The 10,827-nt window shown below is 37.5% G+C and overlaps 1 long non-coding RNA gene across 1 annotated transcript; it reads right to left on the bottom strand.

Annotated features, from left to right (window-relative positions):
- Window positions 1–1,342, bottom strand: LOC145421883 (uncharacterized). The gene is made up of 2 exons (XR_013903260.1): window positions 954–1,342; window positions 1–875 (listed from the first exon to the last, which is right to left on the bottom strand). It is a non-coding gene; the product is annotated as an uncharacterized LOC145421883 (long non-coding RNA).
- Window positions 1,343–10,827: the final 9,485 nt, after the last annotated feature.

Below are 10,827 nucleotides of genomic sequence, written 5' to 3'. Positions count from 1 at the left end.
TTCTTTTTTTTTTTAAAAAGGAGAACACTAAGGTCGATTAGCTCAGAGCTTTGTTTTATATCTTCTCTTTGAACAAGATAGAAATTTAGGAGTAACATGGCCTTACAAACCCAACAGTGAGATCTTGAGAGATCCAGCCTACGGCTCTTCAATGGGGTGTCACAGGGTCCCCAGGAAAAAAAATTGTAAATGTAAAATAATAAAATAAATATTCTTGTGAGACATATCACATATTGACGGGGTCGGGTTATGTTAAAAAGTATAAATTGTTATACTTTGTTCATTGGTTCAAAGGTACCCCACACTTCTTTTTTTGTTTGCTTGTTTGTTCTGGTGTATTTTTCATTTGAACTGTTACTCTGCCAGAGTACTCATATTTACAAGATGGCATTGAACGCCCCATTGGTGTATCAGGAAAACTATTTTGTACGTATGTTCCTTGAAGGGGATTGAAGTCGTTCTTTTTTCCACCGCAGCAAAGGGCTAGGAGTAGGAGAGGAGCTGCTGTATGTTTTTGTTATCGAATCGATCTGATTGTGAAATAAAGCATATGCAGTGAGAAAGCAACTCCAGGAGTCATCCCTGCCTTAAAGCTGCAACATTCTTCTGTAGCAATAACAAAGTATAACATAAATTGTTCTGTGGCAATTACACAAGAATATCCAGTAATGTCCCTGCCCACAATTAAACACATTCACTTACCAAAAATCGGGGGCATCTGCTGTGGCAAATGGGTGCAAGCCTTTGACCACAAACTTAGTCACTGCTCGGTGACATTAGTCTATCCTGGCCTGAAAGGAGACGCTACCGGTAGACTGCAGCGAGAACTGCCAGCATCTGAGCCAGACTCTGTCTGTCTCTCTCATCATGGTCACCTACATGTACAGTAATGGCAGGTTTTGGAATAAGGCAGATTGCGCTAACATAATATGCACTGTTAGTTGATTATTTACCTGCCGCATTAACGGGAGAGGACGTGCAAACGTTAGCGCTGCTGCTGGGTTGAGAGTCACGAGTCCGGAGCGGAATTAAAAACGCGTGTCATCGCGTGTTTTGTGAGCAAATGCTTTTGCATATTCGTAGTGTTTCCTCCCTTAAATGAAATATCTACTTTGCAAGTTGCCCTGTTGTCATCGGTTCTCATAAAGTATAATCAAACTTTTGAGCGTTTGAGCCGCTTAGGCGCCGTGTTTCCTGCCAGGTAAATGACGCTCCGCAACGTGGTGACGTCATTCGGGGCGACTGGAATCGATAAGGGAATCGTTTGCAAAAATGGCAAACAATTCCAAGGAATTGAAACAGTGGGAACCGGTTCTCAGCAAGAACCGGTTTTCGATACCCATCCCTATATGTAAGTAGGTATGTGTATGTATGCTTAAGAATATGGGTGTGTGAGTGAATATGTGTGTGCGAGTACATACACACTAGAGGGTACACCCGTCTGTTTTTCTTATTTTTATTTATTTATTTTTTTATTATTTACGTCTGTTCTTGATTATATGTTTATTTTGGATTATTTGTGTTTATATAGGTTGTTTAATAAAAAGAGAATAACAAACTGATCACTTGACCCATATTACGTTATTTGCTCTTCAAGTGAATCAACAAATGGCGAAATGAAAAGCCGAACAACAACAACGCTGTTTTTTGTTTAGAGAGTCTTAGCTTACATGTGTGTTTATTTCATATTTTCAGTTGTTACCCTCCATGGCTAAATAAAGTAATGTACTGATATACAAGAATGGACATAAGGGGCTTCTTTCAAAGAAAAAACTCTGGTAGTATTTTATATATAATGCTTTGTATGTTGTTCAGTATATTTCTATGCAAAACAAGAAGAACTTCAATACACAGCAGTATATTCACAGTTGAAACCAGATATTTACATACACTTTATGGAAAACACAAGAACATTTTTTACTGTACAACATCAATTTAGAGTAAACTTGTTTTGTTTTGGATAAATAAATATTGAAATATCTTTTGAATTAGTTAAATGTCAGAATAAAGAGAGACAGAGCTGTCTATTTATTATCACTTTCATCAAATTTAGGAGTACATATACACTAAGTTTATTGTTAATTAATAAGAAAACTCCAGACGATTCCACTCTGAGCTGAAGAAGCTTCTGATAGGTTAGTAGAGTCCATGTGAGTAAATTGGTGGCACAGCTGTGGATGCATATAAGGCAAAACACAGAGCCTGTTTATTTGACATGGGAAAATCAAGAGATGTCAACCAAAACACCAGGAAAAGAATTGTGGAGCGCCATAAGTGTGGCTCAATTGTGAATACAATTTGGTGCCATTTATAATTAAGAAATACAGATAGTTTCTCTCTTTATTCTTAAAGTTAACAAATATGTTTTTTTATATTCATCAACCTAAAAAAATAAACATTTAGTCTGATTTGATGTTACAATTAAAAAGTGTTTGTGTTTTTATCTGAATATATATCTGTATATTTGATGATGTTGGTGTTTGGCTTGATTGTCAGCACAAAGAGGGAGAGAGAGGAACAGAGAGGGAGATGGAGAATGAGGACAGAACAGAGGTGGAACAAGAGCAGGTGAGACACACATGTTAGTCAAATGGTCGTTTGCCAAAAGTATCACTGTATCATAGGTACTCATGTATCTCGCACCTAGTGTTTCTTTTTAGGTTTGTTATTTTTCAAATTCTATATTTATTAAGTTATGCAGGCTTGTTTGCACAACAAGGCTAAATAATTATATAAACTTTTCTCAAACTAAATAGTGGACTTTGGTAGAATTAAAAAATAAGTGTAGTGCAGGTCTATGATGATTTTTAGTGCTACTATCATCTAGTTCTGATTCTGGTTCTGTCTTGGTTAAATCCCAAGTAGTCCTGATTTTGAACTGTTGTAGTCCTGTTTTAATTCCAGATCAGTTCTGGGTCTGGTTGATTTGGGCTTTAGTCCTCGTGTCTTGATACAGCCCTGATTTTGTTCTGCATTGCTGCTTAATTAAAAAAGTAGTTTAAGGTGTCCTGCATATGTGATATATATTTTTCCCTATATGAAGTCATTCTTTCAATCTTACAGTCATTTGAACCCCCCTCCCACATGCATACTACCCTTTAGGGCCAAGCCCCGGGTGTATCAAATGTCTCCCTCCGCCTCTGATTGAGCCTCATTCTCTTTGCTTTCTCACAAGAGGACGTCATCCCATTTTAAAGTGTGGGATCATGCAAAGTCCATCATTAGCTTGAGTGATACCGATCATTTAACCACATTCAGTAATACACTTGCCCATAGACTTACACAATGCTGGCTTGATACCAGTGAAGAGCAGTGTGTGCATTTGGATCTGAAATAAAAGGACATTAAAATGAATGCTACAACTGGTAACTGCATGCTATTTATTTTTTTGTGGTCATTAGCAGCGCATCTACATTTCACAACAGTTTTTGCTTCAGTTCGTACCAGTACACCTCACGCAGGTCACCATGTGAAGCATAGACAGTATTTTTTCATGTATTTGTGTGAGACATTGACTACTTGGGTAGATATATTTGTACTTTCTAAAGTTTTTTGTAATGCTAAATTGTTTCAAATTAAATAGTATTTAAAATGTGTCCAATATTATTATTAATAATAGTATTAATTTTAAGATTATGTGTCAAAAAACAAATAAGACATTAAATCAACTTGTTTTCTGATAAAACTAATTGGTGTGATATTTGATATTCATATATCATATATCATAGCATCATCAGTACACTGTAAATTTTAATTGCTCCAGCAAAAATAGGTAGGTGTAGGTGCATTTTAATGAAATGTTGTTTCCTATCTAACTTTTTCCCCCCTCTTCTTCTCCACACAAGCCTCAAACAACACTTTAAGCAGCGTGTCAGATAACTCTTCTTCCTCTGCCTTTGACTGCGTTATGTCAAGCACTGGGATTTCCATAATTATTGCTTTTCTCATCACCAAGATATTTGTTACCCTTTGTCTCTCCATCCTCATCCTCTATGTGGCTTACCAACGATGGCAGCGGGAGTCTTTGGCAACAACAAGTCACTCTGATATTTTTACCTATAATGTGACTGCCTCTGAACTAATATTTGTGTTGGGGGCTGCTGCTTTCTTATGTGGCATATACACTAATAGCCCAGTGTTGCTTCAGTTTGGGATGTATTCAGTTTCTACAGTCTTCCCAGGAGAGATATTCTTTAACATTGTGACATGCATGGAGCGCTATCTTGCTGTTGTTCACCCCATCACCTATATGGGGCTGAGACATTCGGGTGGGGTCAGGATCAGAAACATCTGCATTGGGTGTGTGTGGTTAATGTGCTTTACTTGGATTGGAGTAACAGCTCTATATTACCCTGATGTTCCCTATATTCTATGCTTCTCTGTGATGGCGGCCACATTAATTATCATCTCTTTTTGTAGCCTCTCTGTTCTCTGTGTTCGGATTCGTCCAGGTCCAGGGGAAATGGGAGCAAACAGGGAGAAGATTGATCATTCAAAACAGAAAGCTTTCTACACCATCACAGCAATAATGATAGTGCTGTTGGTGTCTTTTCTAGGAATGCTTGTTACAGTTGGTCTGACTAACTCAAATCTGTTACATAACACAGACAGGTGTGTCATTTTCTTGTCTTATAACTGGTACAATTTGCCCATGAGTCTGATTTTACCTCTATTATTTCTACACAGAGCAGGAAAACTATCCTGTAGCTGTTTCAGCAAGAATTAAAAATAAACAAAATAGGCAATCACAAAAACAATAATAGGTGGAATTTAAGCAGAAGTGTTCGATTTGTGAAAAGTGTGATTTTCCTGTGTCAGTTTGTGTTGCTCTTTCTAAATACTGTGTTAAGTAGCAGGATTCAATTTGAGTCAAACTTTGTGCACCAACCTAATTCATAGTGATGTGTCGGTCGCGAACGAAATGGCTCTTAGAGCCAGATCTTTGATGTGAACAACGCGAGCCGGCTCCTTATCGCGAGTCGTGGGTTTTTTTTTCTTTCTCTCTCTCTCTCTCTCCCTCTCTCTCACACTTTTTTTCCGCTTCACTCCACATGCGAGCCTTGTGCTTTGCGCTGGGCAGAGGGGCGGTAGTTACACTCGCAGTAGCACAGGAAAAGAGCGGGAGGGAGAGAGAGAGAAAGAGAGCCAGGGACAACAACGTCACATTAGAAAGGTATAGTAATCATCCACAACTATTTTCAGTTGCAGATGATAACGGATTCAGAAACCTTATTCATGCAGGTCTATATGACAGAGAATATGCATCTTCTTTTTCTTTTCATATTTTAATTAATATTTTATTGTGTTGTGGTTTGCAGTGTTTTGTGTTGTTTCATTTTAAATTTGTTTAAAAGGAAAAAGCTGAAAATTGAAATAGTTAAAAGTTGAACTGTGAGTAGTTGGTTTTTGTATTATATGATTTATTTATTACATTTTATGTGGAGTGAATAAATAAAAGTATACTTACGATGTGTCTGTGAACATTCTCAGTTATCCAGGTCATCGTAGTCAAAGGAGCTTGCAAAGAAAAGCGTCTGGACTTCTTTAAGTTGTTTCACCTCTCATCCGAGAAGCTTCTTCAGTTCTAAGGTCAAATGTTCTAAGGATACTCCCACTAGGTTTATATCTGGGACTCTCCACCATTTGACCTTAGAACTGAAGAAGCTTCTCGGATGAGAGGTGAAACGTCTTCAAGCAACTTAAAGAAGTCCAGACGCTTTTCTTTGCAAGCTCCTTTGACTATACTTACGATGGCCCCAAGAGACAAAGCATGTACCAACTCCAAAACATGTACAAACTCCGAAACACATAAAAATTCAGAAGCACGTAAAAACTCCAAAACACGTACAAAAGACAATAGAAGTGCTCCAGGATGCTAGGGGCAGTGTTGAGCTTTTGTTCATAGAGGCTACACAAGCCAGCAAGTACCAACGACCGGATTTGGTGTGTGGTAGTAACAGGTAAATGAACATTTTTTTAAATTATTTGAATATATATGAGTGCTTGTGTATAAATACACAAACAATACACACATGCTTTCAATTGTGTAATTTAAGTGACCTAGGTAGCTCTGTTTTGGAAGTTCAGTAAACGCAAGAAATGTGTTTTGGAGTTTGTATGTGCTTTGTCTCTAGGGGCCACTGTACATATTTATATATAAACATCTATAAATAACACCACTTTTTTTTACATTAGTAATTACTTTTGTGCATAATTTATATTATTGTTAATAATAAATTAATTAAAGCTACAAAACAACCTGAAGAGCCGGTTTGGAGCCGAAAGAGGCGGCTCTTTTTAGTGAGCCGAGCCGAAAGAGTCGGTTCTCTAAAAAGAGCCGGAAATCCCATCACTACTAATTCAATTAAAATATGGACCTCACTGAAATTAAATGAAATAATAGCAGGTATAGAAAAAAAAATAACTGTAACGCCTGCAGTGTGAAATAATTGCATGAAACTGAAGTGTTCACTAAACCTTCTGACAAAAAAATAAATGTATTAAATTACATTAAGTTAAATTAAATATCAATTGCATATGACTTTTAATTTGTATGATTTTTGTTACATTTGGCATTTTTGTGCAGTTTATCACTCACGGCAGTACTGCCTGTGTCTGATGTATACAACAGGTTTTTCAGGAAAAAAGTCACAATGGTGATCTCAAAACTTGATGTATCACACATGATGCACTTGGCTTTAAGGTGAAGTTATACGTTAAATAAAGAATAGCACATCTGTTAAATTAAAGGACAAGTTTTTAACTTTCAGATTTAAATATAAATTCAGAGTTACTGTGTGCACAGAAAAACAATCAGAAAAACAATCAGAAAATCTGATAAAAATCATTACTGAATTAATCTCTTTTTGTGGTCAGTTTATGTTTATTTGAATAAAAACATTGTCTTTAAGCTTGTATGAAACCTTTCAGGTGCATTTGATCTATTATCTATTTTGCATGTCTTGTCATCACAGCCTATTCTGTATTATAATTGTGTTGCATTAAAACTTGAAAAGTAAACTTATAACATGTGTGCCTTTTCATGAACTTCTTCTGTCAAATGCATAAATGCAGACTTTTAATCCAACATCCATGCTGTATATATACTAAATCTGTATATATGATCATAAATGTGAGAAAGAAATGTCCAAAACGATAATATCGTGTCTTTAATATATATGTGTTTTGTATCCTATTGATGGTATAAGACATACTGTATTCCTAGCAACAAAAATACCATCTCTATGGCAACTGTATGCAGCCCCTCAGTTGTTTTTAATGTCAGGTTTTTGATTAGCAGTAGCACTGCAGGTTGAAGTTGAAGTAGTGGCCATTTGATTCACAGTAACCTTCATTTGCTTAAACAAACGAAACCATCACACCTGGCTGGGAACGAACGTGGAGAAAATTTGTTTAATTCAGAGAACACTTGATTTTACACGTTCACAGTCAGCAAAGAGCACACATTATGGAAACGTAGTCAAATTCTCTAAATGCTTGGTTTAAGTCAATATGAACAAACACCAGGCTTTATTTAGAGGTCATTTAGAGGGGATTCTGTCAAACAGCAAGTCTGTTTATATAGTTAAGAACTGGCATTCCAGTAAAGATGACTGTTCATGCTCATTATGAAATGTACATTATGTAAACTGCCATGTTTTCATTCAAATTTTCCAGTCTTTGGTATTTAAATTATTAGGTGAATGTTGGAGTCAAGCTTATTTAACAACAGCATTAAAAATAGGAATTTTTTGCTTTTTCTAAAAGATGCGTTCAAAAGAAAATGTATCCTACTTAAGTTTGTTTTAAGTAAAGTTCACATTTTAGCTACATTTGATGTTTTTAGTCTTTCAGATGAATCTCATGTGTTTAATCATCCTATAAATGAAGATGTATTTATAAGTATGTACTTCGGTTAAAAGGAAATCATCTTTTTTTCTTGGTCAAAGAAATAATGGAAATATAAATGTAATTAATATAGTGAATGAGAAATGCAGTTTGGGTAATGAAAAGGTTTGTTCTAATGTCAGGATTTTTTGTGAGTGGACATGATCCAGCTTTGACCTTCTCAGATTAATGTTTGTGTGTGGCTGCAGGAATCATGCCAACCCATCATACAAAATTCCAGGTCCACAAAGCACATGTAGACTGGTTGGGCAAACTCCCATGCACGCTCAAGTATCCTTGAGAGGATGAAGAGCTCGTCCAGTGTTCCACAACCAGGGCCAAAACCACATTGTTCCTCCTCTATCCAAGGTTTGACTAATGAACGGACTCTCCTTTCCAGCACCCTGGCATAGACTTCCTAGGGAGACTGAGGAGTGTGATTCCCCTATAGCTGGAATTCTTAAAAATTCTTAAAGATGGGAACCACCACCCCGGTCTCCTAATCCAGAGGGACTACCCCTGATCAACACTCAACATTGTAGAGGCGTGTCCACCAAGACAGCCCTAAAACATCCAGAGGCTTGAGGAACTCGGGGCAGACCTCATCCACCTCAGGGGCTCTGCCACCAAAGAGTTGTTTATCTGCCTCAGTGACTTCACCCCTAGTTACCGGGGTCCCGCCCTGGAGCCAGGCCCGGGGAGGGTGCCCGAGGGCGAGGGTCTGGTGGACGGGCCTTAGTCCATGTGACCTGGGTCCAATGGACTTTAAGGTTTTTAAAGTTTTTGTTACATTGCTCACAAAAATTTGTACTGTTATTAAGAAATGATCAGACAAAAGAGGGCTTTCAGAAAATGTAAAAGATCAAGAGCAGGGGTTCTTAACCTTTTTACCTCAGGTCCGACTTTTCCACTACAAAGTGGCCCGGGGCCCATTCAGATATTAACACTGCGCTGAATATATTGATGTTGCATTTGGTTTGATTTATATTTAATAGGTAAATCAAGTCTAGTTAATTTCAACGGCTAAAACCTTGTCAAATAAGCATGATGATGAAATGATACAATGTAACAATCCCAAACTCATTTATTTATTATGTGTACTTGAACCTGGACATAAAACAAAATGCCAAACAGGTTAACAATTCATGAAAAAAATCAAACTGCAAGTAGAAATTCAAAGGCTCAAGTCAGAGTTAATAACAAAAAAATAATTAATAATTCAATTTTACTACAGCAAAAGAAAAATAGAAATCGGATAAATAATGTGGTGTTAAAATAAATACATTGAAAATAATTTTCCAATTAAATGAATAAACTGTAATAAAATTTCAATAAAGCGCAAATTAACATACAGCAGAATATGAAAGTTGCTTCAGCAGTAAACCTTTTTTCATTGGCAGAACCAAAAGTTACTCTTTATATTGGAGACAAATGAACAACAACAATCACAACATTCAAATTTTTTTGCAAGCTGCAACTCCCTTTTTATGTTCACCTCCCAATGAGACACTTGAGCAGGGGTGCCCAATCCCGGTCCTCGAGAGCTACCGTCCTGCAGCTTTTAGATGCATCCTTGTTCCCACACACCCGAATCAAATGAATGGCTTGTTATCAGGCCTTTGCCAAACACGATGGCATGCTGAAGAGGTAATCAAACCATTTGATTCAGCTGTGTTGGAGTAGGGATGCATCTAAAAGCTGCAGGATAGTAGCTCTCGAGGACTGGGATTGGGCAGCCCTGCACTTGAGCCTGTCTCTGAGACACAAACATTTCGAGTCTGGGTGGAATGGAGGAAAGGCTCACTCTCAGAGTAGCTTTCAGTGTTGCTCTGAGTCTGTTTTGGGCTTTGGTCTTGGTTGTGGCCACAATAGAAAATCCTGATTCACACGGATATGTGGTGAACGGGAGCAGGAGTTTCACAGTTCTTAGTGCCAGACATGGGTACTCCTTTGAGAAAGGAATCCAGAAGGAGCTCAGGTCCAGTATCCCCCACTGCAACATTAAAGTGCTGTCAGTGGAAACTTCTAGTAGCTGGGATTCCAGATGTGAGGGCAAAGCAACATCATTTTCAGTAGGATGCACGGAAAATGTGTCCAAATTCCACATATGTCCTTCTCTGGGAAACTCAGGGTTTTTAAAAAAGCATTTTAAAAATCAGTTTATTAAATTGGAATTCACACAAGAATTTACAAATGCAGAATTTATTCTACAACTGAGAATGAGAATGGTTAGGCTGGTGTAGAAAATTGCTGCAACACCGCCCCCCTCAGCCTGTGTTTCGAAGTTTCTGGTAGTTAGAATGACTCGGTGTTGTTCATTCATTTAAACTAACATAATCATCCTGTTGCAACCAGGTTTCTGCAAGGCAGAGTAAATTGATTTGTTGATCAATTATTAAGTCATGCACTAATAGGTGCAGATGTGGATACTGTATTGTTCTTTCTTTGTGATTTTTCATATTTAAGTTTTTGTTTTTTTTTAGTTTGTTTTTTCTCTCTGTAGAAGCGGACACAGTCTCTAAGGGGATGGGGTTTTGGGGGGATAGCAAGGAGAGAAAAGCTGCAGAGAGGCATGTAGGACTGCAACTCTGCTTCATGGTCCCAAAAATGTCGCTCCTCGTCCGATTGGGAAGGGGACCAGAGAAAAAGACAGTGTGGACAACACACTGGATAATGAACAATGTACACAATCAAAAACAACCTGCCAGTCCAGCAGCCAACAGATGCCGTCACATTTTACAGTGTGGGATCATGCAAAGTCCATCACTTGTTTGACTGATGCCCATCTTTATAACACATTCAGAAATACATTTGCACATCCTTACATACTGTTGGCTGGATGTCAGTGAAGAGCAACGTGTGTGTTTGGATTAAAACAATACTAAAAGGAGAACAACAAATAGTAAGATGGAATTATTTTTTTTTTATTGCTATGTACAT

The sequence above is a fragment of the Astatotilapia calliptera genome, chromosome 3 (genome assembly GCF_964374335.1).
Source record: "Astatotilapia calliptera chromosome 3, fAstCal68.1, whole genome shotgun sequence".
Lineage (NCBI taxonomy): Eukaryota > Metazoa > Chordata > Actinopteri > Cichliformes > Cichlidae > Astatotilapia > Astatotilapia calliptera.
This window is presented reverse-complemented; position numbering and strand designations above follow the sequence as displayed.